Genomic DNA, 17,963 nt, shown 5'->3' with positions numbered 1-17,963 from the left:
GGGAATTAGCATGTCTTTTTATATAAACCTCATCCCATAAAACCTCATTTCACTTACTTATAAAACTGAATTTTGTCCTCATAACGAGCCTCACTGCCTTGTAAGAACCTAACTCACAGGTTTAGGTCTATTGTTAGTTCCATTAACTGATAATGATGATCAGGTAGTCCGTTAACAATTTGGTACATATTAATTGTCTCAACTTGAGCTCTGTCTCTAAAGATGTAATAACCAGCTGCACATGAGTTGAAAAATAAACCGCTGAAATTAGATTTAAACACTCAAATAATGATATCAGTTCATTTGCCCTGCCTGTACCTTTTAAGAAGTCTACGACGAAATACCTACAAATTACTGTTTCTTATTGTCTGGTAGCTCAATAATGCATCTAGATTTCACATCAAAAAGTGAAAGTTATCGAAAGGGGATCTGTAACCTGTTAAAATCACAAGAATATTCTAAAGTAACAATTCACAGTCACCTGAGTTCATGTGAACAGTATCTTCGAATTGTTGAATGGATTATATCTTTCTTTCCACTTTAGCATTCATATTGCCCAATAGGACTTTAAAACTGCTATCTGGAATGGCATCAACCACTACCTCCAGTTCTCCATAGAATTAAGCCTTCATTTGTGGTGTGCTTTCTTCTGTGGTTGCATGCCAATTCGCAAATGACAATTTACATCTCTTTGTATCTGTTCTAAATACTGCTGATCTAGGGGTCACTGACGGTAACCCAGATACATTAGCAGCTAGAACCTTACTCACAGAAAGTCCCATGCACACTTCGTGTCCTGACTTACAGTTTTCGTAACGGATTGTGAGAATTCGTTTACTTGCCTTCAAATGAAATGTGTCTCAAGTAACAAGCATCAGGCTAAGTTACTGGCTCTTGTTGACTTAAGAAGAACAAATTGTCTTTAGAGATGTACTACAAAGGCATAATCCTGGTAATGAACCTAAAATATGCTCTATATTGCAATAACATATGACACAGCAAATTACAGTAGTGGACTTCTAACAGTGATTAAAAAACTTTGAGAGGATATTTAAGTAATTAATTGTGTGTATCGTAAAAAAGCCAATACATTTGTATTCACTGTGATATCAATTGCAGCTATAGTTTTTTTTTAATATGCGTATAGCTGTATGATACTAGAAGAACGTATTACCATTCATAGACTGAATCAAGTATGAACAGCTACTGTAAAACTAATACTTTTCATGTTAACAGAATCTTCCGTCGGTTCTTGGTAGAACAACATTATAATAAATGAAAAGTACCAGATTACTTTTGTACTACAATATTACTTTTATTGTGTTGACCGGTTTTCGGCTTACATCAGTAAATGTATGAAGATGGCCTTGTAAGCTGAAAACCGGTTAACACAATACAATTAATATTGTAGAACAAAAGCTACCGGGTGCTCTTCATTCATTAATACTTTTCATATGTAGTACAAGTACTTAAATGCTGCACAGCCACTGTATAGCAAAGGTAAAAGGTACATCGTCTTTCTCACATTTCTCTTCCTCTGCGGACTGCAGCGTAGGGTTTTCCTGTCTGTATACCTCTATTCGAGCCCCAGTCTCTCCTACCTTTTTTTTTCTGTTTCGCATGTGGGAAATACGATGGTGACAGTAGAACTGAATAGCACTGAACGAAGTGGATAGCATCTTGAAAAAGAGGATGTAAGATGAGCATCAACAAAAGTGTAACAGGGATAATGGAGTGTACTAAAACTAAATCAGATGATGCTGATAGAATCATGTTAGGAAATGAGACGCTAAATGTACATGAGGATTATTTGAGCAGCAACGTAAGGAACAATGGCCGTTGTGGAGAGGATATAAAATGCTTAGCAAGAAATGTGTTTTCAAATAAGAGAAATTTGTTAACATTGAATGTAAATTTAAGAATTAGAAGCCTTTTTCTGGTGGTAGTTGCCTGCGGTATATCCTTGTAGGGCAGTGAGACCTAGGCGACAAACTGCTCAAACAAGGAGAGAGAATAAGCTTTTGAAATGCTGGGCTACAGAAGGATGTTACAGGTTAGATTCATCTTTCTGATAACTAATGAAAAGTTACTGAATCGAATTAGGGAGAAAATAAATGTATGCCACAACTTGAGTAAGAGAACTGATTGGTTGAGAGGACACATACTGCGGTACCAAGGAACTGCCAGTTACGTAATGGAGGGAGGTGTGTTTGTTGGGGGTGGGAAGGGGCGATGGTATAGGGAGAACAAGGCCCGAATACAGTAGGCAGATTCAAATGAATGTAGGTTCTGGTAGTTAAGCGCAGTATGAAAAGGTTTGCACAGGTTAAAGTTATGGGGAGTTGCATCAAACCTGTTTTCGGACCAAGCCCACAACAACTGGTTCAACCATGAAACATTTTAAAAAAATTCACTGTCACTGGTTCTACTTTGTCAACGAGGCTGTTCTACCATGTTCCTGTAACATACAAAAATTTTAACGCTTCGTTCGTATTCATTTCTGGCCTTTAATTTATGCAGTACTGACAGATTTTTATCTGTCAAATGTATGGTCTGGGTCATTAATTTAAGTACCTATTGCCGATTCTTTTAGTTTGTTGTACGAGAATGCATCACAATGTTCTCTAACCACTGGGGTGATAATTCCACCCAACATATTCATATTTCTTATTAAGGTAAGTATGATACCAACCTCAGCCCCATCCACAGGAATATCTTTCGGGACAGGGGGGGGGGGGGGAGGAGGGGGCAAATCGGAAAGCTAATTTCACATAGTGTGGCTCTATATCCTATAGAAGGTGGTCCATTGATCGTGACTGGGCCACATATCTCACGAAATAAGCGTCAAATGAAAAAACTACGAAGAACGAAGCTCGTCTAGATTGAAGGGGAAACCAGATGGCGCTATGGTTGGCCGCTAGATGGCGCTGCCATAGCTGAAACGGATATCAACTGTGTTTTTTTAAAATAGGAACCCCCATTTTTTATTACATATTCGTGTAGTAGAAATATGAGTGTTTTAGTTGGACCACTTTTTTCGCTCTGTGATAGATGGCGCTGTAATAGTCACAAACATATGGCTCAAAATTTTAGACGAACAGTTGGTAACAGGTAGGTTTTTTAAATTAAAATACAGAACGTAGGTACGTTTGAACATTTTACTTCGGTTGTTCCAATGTGATACATGCACCTTCGTGAACTTATCATTTCTGAGAACACATGCTGTTACAGTGTGATTATACCACATTAATGCAATAAATGCTCAAAATGTTATCCGTTAACCTCAATGCATTTCGCAATACGTGTAACGACATTACTCTCAACAGCGAGTAGTTTGCCTTCCGTTAAGTTCCCACATGCATTGACAATGCGCTGACGCATGTTGTGAGGCGTTGTCGGTGGATCACGATAGCAAATATCCTTCAACTTTCTCCACAGAAAGAAATCCAGTGACGTCAGATCCGGTGAAAGTGCGGGCCATGGTATGGTGCTTCGACGACCAATCCACCTGCCATTAAATATGCTATTCAGTACTGCTTCAACTGCAAATGAGCTATGTGCTGGACATCCATCATGTTGGAAGTACATAGTCATTCTATCATGCAGTGAAACATCTTGTAGTAACATCGGTAGAACATTGCGTAGGAAAACAGCATACTTTGCACCATTTAGATTGCCATCGATAAAATGGGGGCCAATTATCCTTCCCCCCATAATGCCGCCAAGGTCACTGATGTTCCATTTGTCGTAGCCATCGTGGATTTTCCGTTGCCCAATATGCCGGTTTTCGTTACCGCTGTTGGTGAATGACGCTTCGTCGCTAAATAGAACGCGTGCAAAAAACCTGTCATCATGTCGCAATTTCTCTTGTGCCCAGCGGCGGAACTCTACATGACGTTCAAAGTCGTCGCCATGCAATTCCTGGTGCATATAAATATGGTACGGATGCAATCGATGTTGATGTAGCATTCTCAACACCGACGTTTTTGAGATACGCAATTCTCGCACAATTTTTCTGCTACTGACGTGCTGATTAGCCGCGACAGCAGCTAAAACACCTCCTTGGGCATCATCATTTGCTGCAGGTCGTGGCTGACGCTTCACATGTGACTGAACACTGCCTGTTTCCTTAAATAACGTAACTATCCGGCGAACGGTCCGGACACTTGGATAATATCGTCCAGGATACCGAACAGCATACATAGCACACGCCCGTTGGGCATTTTGATCACAATAGTCATACATTCCCCCCCCCCCCCCCCCCCTCCATGAACCATGGAACTTGCCGTTGGTGGGGAGGCTTGCATGCCTCAGCGATACAGATAGCCGTACCGTAGGTGAAACCACAACGGAGTGGTATCTGTTGAGAGGCCAGACAAACGTATGGTTCCGGAAGAGGGGCAGCAGCCTTTTCAGTAGTTGCAGGGGCAACAGTCTGGATGATTGACTGAACTGGCCTTGTAACAATAACCAAAACGGCCTTGCTGTGCTGGTACTGCGAACGGCTGAAAGCAAGCGGAAACTACGGCCGTAATTTTTCCCGAGGGCATGCAGCTCTACTGTATGATTAAATGATGATGGCGTCCTCTTGGGTAAAATATTCCGGAGGTAAAATAGTCCCCCATTCGGATCTCCGGGCGGGGACTACTCAAGAGGACGTCGTTATCAGGAGAAAGAAAACTGGCGTTCTACGGATCGGAGCGTGAAATGTCAGATCCCTTAATCGGGCAGGTAGGTTAGAAAACTTAAAAAGGGAAATGGACAGGTTAAAGTTAGATATAGTGGGAATTAGTGAAGTTCGGTGGCAGGAGGAACAAGAGCTCTGGTCAGGTGACTACAGGGTTATAAACACAAAATCAAATAGGGGTAATGCAGGAGTAGGTTTAATAATGAATAGGAAAATGGGAATGCGGGTAAGCTACTACAAACAGCATAGTGAACGCATTATTATAGCCAAGATAGATACGAAGCCCACACCTACTACAGTAGTACAAGTTTATATGCCAACTAGCTCTGCAGATGACGAAGAAATTGAAGAAATGTATGATGAAATAAAAGAAATTATTCAGACAGTGAAGGGAGATGAAAATTTAATAGTCATGGGTGACTGGAATTTGAGTGTAGGAAAAGCGAGAGAAGGACACGTTATTTAGTAGGTGAATATGGATTGGGGCTAAGAAATGAAAGAGGAAGCCGCCTGGTAGAATTTTGCACAGAGCACAACTTAGTCATAGCTAACACTTGGTTTAAGAATCATGAAAGAAGGTTGTATACATGGAAGAACCCTGGAGATACTAAAAGGTATCAGATATATTATATAATGGTAAGACAGATTTAGGAACCAGGTTTTTAATTGTAAGACATTTCCAGGGGCAGATGTGGACTCTGACCACAATCTATTGGTTATGAACTGTAGATTAAAACTGAAGAAACTGCAAAAAGGTGGGAATTTAAGGAGATGGGACCTGGATAAACTGAAAGAACCAGAGGTTGTACAGAGTTTCAGGGAGACCATAATCGAACAATTGTCAGAAATGAGGGAAAGAAATGCAGTAGAGGAAGAATGGGTAGCTTTGAGGGATGAAGTAGTGAAGGCAGCAGAGGATCAAGTAGGTAAAAATACTAGGGCTAGTAGAAATCCTTGGGTAACAGAAGAAATATTAAATTTAATTGATGAAAGGAGAAAATATAAAAATACAATAAATGATGCATGCAAAAAGGCATACAAACGTCTCAAAAATGAGATCGACAGGAAGTGCAAAATGGCTAAGCAGGGATGGCTAGAGGACAAATGTAAGGCTGTAGAGGCACATCTCACTAGGAGTGAGATAGATACTGCCTACAGGAAAATTAAAGAGACCTTTGGAGAAAAGAGAACCACTTGTATGAACATCAAGAGCTCAGATGGAAACCCAGTTCTAAGCAAAGAAGGGAAAGCAGAAAGGTGGAAGGAGTATATAGAGGGTCTATACAAGGGCGATGTACTTGAGGACAATATTATGGAAATGGAAGAGGATGTAGATGAAGATGAAATGGGAGATACGATACTGCTTGAAGGGTTTGACAGAGCACTGAAAGACCTGAGTCGAAACAAGGCCCCCGGAGTAGAGAACATTCCATTGGAACTACTGACGGTCTTGGGAGAGCCAGTCCTGACAAAACTCTACCATCTGGTGAGCAATATGTATGAAACAGGCGAAATACCCTCAGACTTCAAGAAGAATATAATATATCCAATCCCAAAGAAAGCAGGTGTTGACAGATGTGAAAATTACCGAACTATCAGTTTAATAAGCCATAGCTGCAAAATGCTAACACGAATTCTCTACAGACGAATGGAAACTGATAGAAGCCAACCTCGGCGAATATCAGTTTGGATTCCGCAGAAATGTTGGAACACGTGAGGCGATACTGACCCTACGACTTATCTTAGAAGAAAGATTAAGGAAAGGCAAACCTACGTTTCTAGCATTTGTAGACTTAGAGAAAGCTTTTGACAATGTTGACTGGAATACTCTCTTTCAAATTCTAAAGGTGGCAGGGGTAAAATACAGGGAGCGAAAGGCTATTTACAATTTGTACAGAAACCAGATGGCAGTTGTAAGAGTCGAGGGGCATGAAAGGGAAGCAGTGGTTGGGAAGGGAGTGAGACAGGGTTATAGTCTCTCCCCTATGTTATTCAATCTGTATATTGAGCAAGCAGTAAAGAAAACAAAAGAAAAATTCGAAGTAGGTATTAAAATCCATGGAGAAGAAATAAAAACTTTGAGGTTCGCCGATGACATTGTAATTCTGTCAGAGACACCAAGGGACTTGGAAGAGCAGTGAATGGAATGGACAGTGTCTTGAGAGGAGTATATAAGATGAACATCAACAAATGCAAAACGAGGATAATGGAATGTAGTCGAATTAAGTCGGGTGATGCTGAGGGAATTAGATTAGGAAATGAGACACTTAAAGTAGTAAAGGAGTTTTGCTATTTAGGGAGCAAAATAACTGATGATGGTCGAAGTAGAGAGGATATAAAATGTAGACAGGCAATGGCAAGGAAAGCGTTTCTGAAGAAGAGAAATTTGTTAACATCGAGTATAGATTTAAGTGTCAGGAAGTCTTTTCTGAAAGTATTTGTATGGAGTGTAGCCATGTATGGAAGTGAAACATGGGCGATAAATAGTTTTGACAAGAAGAGAATAGAAGCTTTCGAAATGTGGTGCTACAGAAGAATGCTGAAAATTAGATGGGTAGATCACATAATTAATGAGGAAGTGTTGAATAGGATTGGGGAGAAGAGGAGTTTGTGGCACAACTTGACCAGAAGAAGGGATCGGTTGGTAGGACATGTTCTGAGGCATCAAGGGATCACCAATTTAGTATTGAAAGGCAGCGTGGAGGGTAAAAATCGTAGAGGGAGACCAAGAGATGAATACACTAAGCAGATTCAGAAAGATGTAGATTGCAGTAGGTACTGGGAGATGAAGAAGCTTCCACAGGATAGAGTAGTATGGAGAACTGCATCAAACCAGTCTCGGGACTGAAGACCACAACAACAACAGTCGTACATCAACACGATATCGACCTTTTCCTCAATTGATAAACGGTCCATTTTAACACGGGTAATGTATCACGAAGCAAATACCCTCCGCGCTGGTGGAATGTTACGTGATACCACGTACTTATACGTTTGTGACTATTACAGCGCCATCTGTCACAAAGGGAAAAAAGTGGTCCAATTAAAACATTCATATTTCTTTGCGTACTACACGAATATGTAATAAACAATGGGGGTTCCTATTTTTTTAAAAAACGCGGTTGCTATCCGTTTGTCCTATGGCAGCGCCATCTAGCGGGCCAACCATAGCGCCATCAGGTTTCCCCCTTCAAGTTATACGAGTTTCGTTCTTTGTAGTTTTTTCGTTTAATGTTTCTTTCATGAGATATTTGGACTGGTCACTATCAATTGATCACCCTGTATGTTGTAATATAAATACAAATTTGATTAAACATTAATAGACCAGATAGACGGACAAGAACTAATTTGTTGTTAATAGCTGAAATGTCAGCAAAATTTCTATATGAATATTTATTTACTTTACAGCAATGTTATTGAAATATCAGTTTTATGAAGTACCCCTTAGAATAGCAAATACTTTGAAAAATTCGAAGAAACTGAAGTAAAGTCAACGTCGAGGGGCTTGAGCGAAAATGTCAATCTCGAGTGAAAATGTCAATTATGACGTCAGGGTTCACATTCATATGACACTTAATGGACAAATATGCCAGTCTATTTAGCCTCTTTTCTTTCATTACCGAGAGCAAATAAGTTTTCAGTCGACGTAGACAACTATAACTTCACTCACCAACTGCAGCCTTATACAAGGTTGACAGAAAACATTTGAAGCAGCGTTCGAATGTTTGGGAAGAAAGCATCCGAAAACGTCCACAATGTTTCGACCGCGTTCTTCGACTTATCACTGTAGTCAACATTTCCCCATTTCTTTTTCCGTCTCTCGAACACATTTTTTACTGAACGTGGGAGGTCACTACCATAGTCGCGAACAACGGACTGTAAAATTGAAAAGTTGACTTTAATAATGAATTTCGGGACGAGGTGTTGCAACTTAAGAAAAGGTTCTGGGTTCTGGCAGTTCACTGTGCAATATCTCAATGTAAGGGATGGAAAGAGTAATGCGTAGGTATTCCTCAGGTGTCGAGTCAGAAGTGTGGTTGTCTCTGAACCAGAAGTGACAATCGGATATCGATGTCAAGCTCTTCACAGAGCTCTGTAAACTGTAGATATAGCTGGTGGAATCCATCAACAGCAATTTGCCTCAACCAGTGAGTATACTGACATCTTCAACATGGAACTAGGGAAAATATACATTTTATTTCTTTGAACACTTTTTCAGGTTACAAAGGTAATATAGGCACTCATACAAATGTTGGAAATGCGTCTCTGTTTTGACTCAGTTCCTGTTTTGAGTAAATATATATAAAATTGTTTAAGCAACAATTATGATAAAAATGGTTTGCTTCACGTTTATATTACATTTTCCAACTTCAAACACAGAGCAATCAAGTTACGGTATGCAAAATAAGAGGTATTTCTATGTGATTTAAATACAATAAAAGCGACACAAATAATTGTGTGTATCTGTTTTATGCCTCAATGATTTCAAAGTTGTGGAGTTCCTCTGGAGCTCAAACTTTTCTCCGTTTGGGATATTTCGTTTGCTAACGTTCTGTCCTATGTCAAGACAATGAAATTCGGATAGTGGCTCCTCCTCTTGTATTTGTACCCCTTTGCCTGGGTCACCGATGTCCAGGCGTTTCTTTTGTAGCTCTGTACTAGTACTTGAAGATGGTAAAGCCATATTTATCACTACCTGTGAACCTTCAGACACATCTGTTACAGAAGAGTCAGACCCTTTCTGTTTTTCGGCAAACAGTTTAGTCGAAGTTAATTGTCTTTTTTCCCTTTCTCCTTTGCACTCATATTCAAATTTTCATATATTTATTTGATTACTGCGATTATTTCAATAGGTGATAGAGAAAGGCTGAGTTATTTGAGGTATTTAGCATTTACATTATATACTAGTTTCTCATTGCGACGCAAAATTAACACACGCACACAAACCATTTTTGACTTAAGGGGGGTAGGACGTCAAACGGGCCGACTTGGAGCAGGAGAGGCACCACAGCACATTTTGATTTCCACTGTATACACTTTTACAAATAAATTCATAAAACTTTGTTAGCATGACCAGGAAGGATTCAGGAATCACAGTCATAACAATGGAAGTTCAAAAACAGCAAAATAAATTTTTTATGTAAAATTTCATCATTTTTTTCTCTTATTATTGGCTGCATTTTTTACTATAGGTACATTTTTCTTCATAAGTAAGAGAAATTCTTCGATGAATTTTGCACAGCATACAAACCATACTTACAGGTGCATAAAACTCCAGAATTTATTTAAATTATGAAAAAATGAATGAGCTGTTACATTTTAAACTTCATGTTTAGAAAAAAAACTTAAATTTTATAGTTATTATCTCAATTTTTACCCCGGGGTTTTAATAGACTTGGAAAATTCTAGAGTTTCATACACATGAAAGTATGGTTTCTACGCTGTGCAACATTCATCGAAGAATCTCTCTTACCTATGAAGAAAAGTGTACCTCCAGCAATAAATGCACCCAATAGTAAGTGAAAAGATGATGAAATATCACATGTAAAAAGAAATTTATTTTGTTTTGTTTTTGAACTTCCACTGTTATGAGTGTGAATCCTAAATCCTTCCTGGTCATGCTGACAAAGTTTTGTGAATATATTTGTAGAAGTATAGACAGCGGAAATTAAAATGTGCTTTGGTGCCTCTCCTGCTCCAAGTTGACCCGTTTGGCGCCCTTTTAAACAGTTCACACTTTCACCACGCGCAGTCAGACGACTTGTCTGTAAGGTTCTCTGAGCACTGCTATTATGATTTCAATGAAGTTCGTAGGCGAAACAAGTAGGCTCAATTGTTTGAAAGGAAATAATGCAAAAACAGCATACTTTAGCCATTGTCACGTTAACTGCGTTATTGGACTACACCGTACTTAATGGGTTGTCGCGATCGACTTTCACGTGCCGTGTCGCTCTATACCACTTTGAAATGAATACGACTGCAACAATCGGAATTCACATATTGCCAATAATGTTCTAGAATTGCGGTTGACCCTTGCTAATCAATTACATGAGGGGTTAGAGTTGCAATAGTTCAGTATTTCAAAGGCATGGAGAGATCAAAATATTAAAATAACATTAAATTAAAATAAGGACATTGCTACATCGCCCAAAAAAATCACGTTGATCGACAAAGTAAAGTCCAAAAATGCAATGGTAGCATTTATTTAAAAAATTGTCGACAAATTCTGTCGTGAATAGAATAAAAGGCGACATATCGCCCAACTGGTCACCCAGTGCTGGCTTTCTGATTCGCTGTAGCGAAGGTCATTGTTTAATACATTATTATTTGGTTACTGTTGCAGAACTCAAGAATGCACTCAACTCTCGCAAACTTGGTTACTCTACATGAAAATATTTGAAATACATAAAGCTGTACTTGAAATTTTACAGTTTAGTTTCACGGAATTTGTTGGCTAGTGTGATTTATCACTTGTATGAGTGGGCACCCTTCAGGTGTACTACTAATATACCTTTGCTTATCCCCAGTGAGTTATCCATGTCGCCCCTTTCACTTGTAAGATATCATTTAAAGTAACCTACTTAGCGGAAAAATGAATGGGTGGATACGAATTCGGTACGATGCAGTGATAATTAATAACCAGCGATCAGACCCCAGTCCCTATGACTGAGAATTTCCACTCAGCTCTGCTTAGAAACAGTGTGTTCCAAGGCGAACTCGGATCTGTGGTTCGCAGTTTACGCTCAGAATCGATATTAAGTAATGAATGTTGGTATGCTGGCTTTGGAGGAGAGGTATCTTTTATATCTCATTAAATAAATTTTTCTGGCTTAGAAATGTTCATAGAGTGGATGAAATGTTTAATGCCATCAAACTTTTGGAGGACTGAAATAAAGAATGAAATGATTCGCATTACTCACAATAATTCCAGTGACTGGAGATGCGATGGTAACCCTTTTTCTATCTACGGTGTACTTGAAGTAAGGATACAAAATACTGCATGTGCCGGCTTACGAAATTGCCTCCTTCACTGGTAACACATACACGTTAAACCGAAGAAACTGAAAATTTACTTCCAGTAGCTAAGTGGGTCAAAAGCTGTCTTAAAAGTTGATCGACGAAAAATCTCTATTTAAGTGATTCCGAGCTATCTGTTTTCTTTTCTGAACAAGGCTCTGGCTGGAAGCTATATATGTAATGGAGTTTTAAGAGCAGTGTAGAAGAGGTAGAATGGGATGAAGAATACACAGAAAATGATGCAAATGCCAAATTCAATTTATTCCACTGTAAATTTGTCTCAATATTTGAGAGTTGTTTTCCTGAAACATTATCCAAAAATCATTACAAAGTCAAGTAAGCCATGGATTACAAAGGGTATTATGATTTCATGTAAGAGGAAGAGGGAAATATATGGACGACACAAAGAAGCTAATGAGAATAGAATTTTGCTTACGAACTCGCGCAAAACATTTACAGTATTGAAACAATAATCATCGAAACTAAACTAAGAAACTACTACACGATGGTAAGACTAGAATGTATCCACATGTTTGAACCAAAACCAGGAAACGGAGATACGAGTAGAGGAGATGAAACAAATAGAGACGATAATATCAAGAATGCGAGGAAAAGATGCCAGAAGTTTACCAGCACATTCCTAGGAAGAGCAGTACCAGAATTAGGAAATACACCAAGAAATTCAATACCATCAAGAAATGAAAGAATTTACTTCACCTAAGTCTAAGGTGAAATATGTCTAAGCGCAGAAGACATAATGGACGGTGGCACGTACCGAAGAGCACCAGAAATACAAAGATTTCAGGCTACTAAGGAAACAATGGAGAACTCTAACTGGCCAAATGAGGGAAGCTACAAGTGAGAATTTTTAGAAGTTGTGACAGTAGGGAAGGCAGTACTGGTCAGAGGGCTATCAGTGCCATTCCTGGCTGATGTCACCACATTCCACTGATAAAATGAGGGAGGCATCACATTACACTTCCTGTGGCAAGGTACACACTGGGGCTAGTTGTAGTCATGTTCAATACCCCCCCCCCCCCCCCCCCAAAAAATCAGCTCCACTAGGGAACCATGGGCAGTTCATCGAGGTCAACCAGTGGAATCCCCACACCCCACTCCTCCCAGTCTCCCCTTCCCCCTGGGCTAACGAGATGTAAGCCCCTCCCCTTCCTCATCTTTCATAACTGGAGCACCTGAGTGGGTGGCTTCGGTGTTGAGTTTTGCAGCGTAGGGAGAGGACCAGGATGTGTCCATTTGTTAATAACAAATTAGTGTTACTACAGTCATATCATTCAAAGTCAGTTAGTTAATAACAAATTTAACTTAATATTATGTGATTTTCATCATTCGGGACAACAGAACTCTCATTTTTCCATGTTCTCCACAATTTTGCATATTTTTCTCAATTTTTTAAGATTTTTTTCTTATTTCTCTCTTTTCCACAATTTTACTCATCTTTACACAATTTTTCGTAACTTTCCGCGTTTTTCACATTTGTACTTATTTTTCACATTTATTTCTATTTTTCCACAATGTTATTCAGTTACACCAGTTCTGTCCCACTGTTCTCGAAGAGACATCAACATCACGTTACATTGTTTCATGCCATGATACCATGTCGTGTCAATGTAAGATCATGTCATGGTGACGTCGCATCAGTGTCGCGTCATGTCTTAAAGAGGTGGTGTGAATCATCTGACGAAGGCAGGCGAGAATGTTCTGAGGCGTTGGAAGCCATTTCTTGACTGTTACCTATAGAGATACCACGCCCCCCCCCCCTCGTTATCAGTTTTGCTTAGGACGTTCTTCCAGTGGTTACTGTCAACCAATGCCTGTACGTTGAGGCTGTAATGGTTCTTTCCCAGTACTAGACGTTTCTTTTAGCGAGGAATGCCATTGCGTCGATGTGTCGAGAAGTGTATTCCTCTGAGCTACCAGGAGCCTTGCGGTGGAGGTGGAGGCAGCGTTCACTCGCGGGTGCGGGAATCGAGAAGAAATGATGGTTATTCTGCTGTAACCAGGTATGTGCTGGACGTTTTTCCAGCAAACATTGTGCTTGTGGTGATGGCGAGTTAATTCCTGTTTGTGAAGGATCAATTTCAATTACGTGCGCGTCCTTGGAGAAACGACTTATAGACAAGCAGTGCGTGAAATCTGCATCTGTCTCTAAGGTCGCATTTATCGAATAGCGAGCGAAGTGTCGTGACCTCTGTAAGTCGATTACTTCGTTTACTGAAATAGCTTCCTAGCTTTCGTTTCTTTTTTATTTATTTTTTTATTTTGCTGCACTGTGGCCATAGCACAGTCTTATTGTGGTGGTGAGGACTTTTGTATGTACTTCGAATTATTTCAGTATCAATTTAGATGTATTATGGTGACGTCACACATTCATATTGCGAGAGTTTATTTCAATGTTACATGTCTCTATAATCTCCTCGATCCACTGGCAGATCTCTGTGCTGTCAGCTTGCTTGCAGGATTGTATTTCTCTCAAAAATTTTCCTGGTATGCCCAGCATGGTCCACGTGTAGAGAAAATACAGCGATTTCGTTGCATTGCGCCACTCCGGCCCACGTCTGAAGGAAACTCCAGACCAACCTTACCAACGTGGTGGACACAGAATGATTGATAGCACTCTTAGCCGGCTTTTTTTCGGAGTTATTTGTAAGTCTTCGAGCAATGTGCCGCTCTAAAGAATACTGCAACTGTTTATGTCGTGTTGTGGTAGGTCTTATATATTTTCATTCTGGCTGGGAGCTCTGGCCGACCGAAACTGATGCCGCTATCGCATGAGCACTGGTTCTGGGAGCATGCTGATTGTGATTGCGAGAGCTTGATTCTGACTGGTCCACAGAGAAGTGGGGAGGGGAGGGGATTGCTTAGCGGTTATCTACAATACACATCATATTTCCGGCGACTTGTTGAGGTCTGTTTGCCGTGGGCAGGATGGGCTTTTTATGGTGTGCATGCTTTATTAATAGTGCATTTTTCCGCTAGCAGCCAACTTGACTGCATCAGAATTACATATATACTGAGTCAATTTCTCCTCCTTGGTGGGGGATGGGGGAAACGGGTGGTTGGCTAGCATAGTGTTTGGCAGACATGTGGAGCCCTCTTGTTCGAGGACCTTTGTCGCGCCCTGAGTGTGGGTTTTGCCTGGGATTGAATGGCACGGTTCGTTATAAGAGATTTAGGCGATTGACCCTTGTGAGAAGGAGACTGGATCTGGCTATGACGGTAAAGGAGTGGAAGGTAGCATGAAATTAAACCCTTGAGAAGCGTTTACCTAACAACTTCTAAGTTTGTTTCTGAAATAGTAGAAGCTCAACCTAATGGTACTGATGGACGTGTCTCCATGAAGTGGCCAAGTCTCAAATAAAGAGGCGGGGACTGACTGTCGCCTTTCCGTGTTCTATAAGTGAACCTATTCGTGCTAACAAGACTCACACGAGTCCCACGGCTCGTTAACAACCCTCTAAGATCCCTTCAGGATGCTACGTTCCTGCAGCATCCTCTGTCTAATTATACCTGCAGCATATCAACAGTTAACTTGCCCCCATAGTCTATACCCACTTCCTCTTCGATCCTGTCAGCTATGCCAAGACTTAATGTCAAAGCGCTCTCGCCACCTTACTGGGAACTGAGCAACTGTACAATGATTTTCATCTGTTTACTGGCACTTAATAAGGCTAAAACTTTTTAGGGTTTCCATCAGACTGGTGTTCAAAATTTTACTTTTTAGTATATTGTATGCTTTATGCATTGCTTTACTTAGGGTTCAGTTTGGCATCTTTCAACTTTTGTGTGACAACCTTTGACTACGTGTTAATCTGTGACAGACTTCTCTTTGGTTTTATATCAGTTTTCTAACTTGACTATGGGATCACAGCTGATCTTCCCTGACCTTCACAACCTTGCTTGGGATAAAGGTGTCTGGAGCATACTGCACAATACTTTTGAATTTTATTCATTGATTCTCATTAACTGAATCAAAATGTTTGGGTCTGTTAGATGTTGCCATCAAGAGCTGATGTACTAACTTAATGCTGAAGGTAGGTTCCAGGAAACAGATTCAGTATGGCTCACCTGAATCCCTTTCTCTGGCATCTGCTTTGATCATATCATCCTCCCATTGTATATCTGGAAATTTAAAATTCCCCACCCCACCACCATAGCATTATCAGAACATTTATCTACAACATTGTTCAAGTTTTCTTTAAAGTGTTCTGCTAATACCGCCACTAAAACAGGTGGTCTCTAAAAGCACCCAATCACTATGTTTGACCCACCTTTTATGTTTACCTTCACCTAAATACTTTAAAATTTGGAATGTGTATAACCTATCTAGATATTATACAGTTCAATTTCAGACTTTTCACAGAGTGTGATGTATGCAAATGCGAAAAGATGGGGTTCAAATCCCCATTTAACCACCAAAATTTAATTTCTGGTGACTGCTCTAAATATCTTAGGACAAGAAGGTTCCTTTGAAAGCAGCATGGCTCTTTTCCTTTCTCATCCTTCCCTAGCCTAATCTTCGGAAAGTGGGGTTCAAAGCCACATTTCACCATCCACATTTAATTTCTGGTTATTACCCTATCTATCTTAGGACAAGATGGCTCCTTTGAAAGAGGCATAGCCTTTTTTCTTTCTCGTCTTTTCCTAGCCTGTTCTTATACTCTGTCACTAATTACTGCAGCATCTATAGGGCACTAAACACTAAATCTTTTTTCCCTAGTCCATGTCGATATTTGATAATGTGTAATGTGAAGTCATTCTTTCAGCAGATATCCCTCATTGATTTTTTTTGTATGTTCATAAATAATAAAGAATAGTGGTACTTCACTATATTCCTTTACCTTGTTTCCCCATCCTCTAACTATTGTAGTGGGATAAGTATAATATAGTGCCTGCTTCTGTAACAAGATGGTTGTTCATCTATTTCACAACAGAAATTTTCTCATTCATCAAAGGTTCATCAATTATTTGTCTGAATTTAACTATGTATGGGAAACGGTTGGTTAGTTCCTGTTGCATATATTTGTCTTCGAAAATATTTTCTAAAAGGGGGAAAATTTTGAAACATCCATCACAATAAACTACATGCTTGCCAGAAACCATGCCCTCAGCCAGTTTTTTGATAACTGACATGCAGATACCCTAAACCAGGCTTTGGATGCTCAGAAGGCCACATACGAGCTCCTTGATAAATGAAAAAATTAAACACAAATCTAACTGCAGTTGCTAGCTCAAAAGTTATCTTTCCCTATTGTATTTGATGTGTCGTTTACTATCCAAGCGATATTGTTTGCTTATGTATAGGCTGCATGGAAGCTGGCAAGCACAGAGATTTTTTCCTTTCTCTGTTGAAATGAAATGTCGTGTGACGAGGGCCTTCCGTCGGGTAGATCGCTCACCTGGTGCAAGTCTTTTGATCTGACGCCACTTTGGCGACTTGTGCGTCGATGGAGATGAAATGATGATGATTAGGACAACACAACACCCAGTCCCTGATCAGAGAAAATCTCCGACCCAGCCAGGAATCGAACCTGGCTCCTTAGGATTGACAGTCTGTCGCGCTGACCACTCAGCTACCGAGGGCGGACCTTCCTCTGTTAATTATTGCTTGCACTTTCTGTAGTTCATTATTTCCTTTAATTGTCTATATACAAGTAATTCTTGAGTTTGGAAATTGGATTTGTAGCAGCTTACATCCTCATTGGATGTAGCAGCATACATACTCATTTTTCCCCATGAACCATGAACCTTGCCATTGGTGGGGAGGTTTGTGCGCCTCAGCGATACAGATGGCAAAACTGTAGGTGCAACCACAATGGAAGGGTATCTGTTGAGAGGCCAGACAAACGTGTGGTTTCTGAAGAGGGACAGCAACCTTTTCCGTAGTTGCAGGGGCAACAGTCTGGATGATTGACTGACCTGGCCTTGCAACATTAACCAAAATGGCCTTGCTGTGCTGGTACTGCGAACGGCTGAAAGCAAGGGGAAACTATGGCCGTAATTTTTCCCGAGGGCATGCAACTTTACTGTATGGATAAATGATGATGGCGTCCTCTTGGGTAAAATATTCCGGAGGTAAAATAGTCCCTCATTCGGATCTCCGGGCTGGGACTACTCAAGAGGACGTCGTTATCAGGTAAAAGAAAACTGGCATTCTACGGATCGGAGCGTGGAATGTCAGATCCCTTAATCGGGCAGGTAGGTTAGAAAACTTAAAAAGGGAAATGGATAGGTTAAAGTT

This window comes from Schistocerca gregaria, chromosome 2, assembly GCF_023897955.1.
Source record: "Schistocerca gregaria isolate iqSchGreg1 chromosome 2, iqSchGreg1.2, whole genome shotgun sequence".
Classification (NCBI taxonomy): Eukaryota; Metazoa; Arthropoda; class Insecta; order Orthoptera; family Acrididae; genus Schistocerca; species Schistocerca gregaria.
This window is presented reverse-complemented; position numbering follows the sequence as displayed.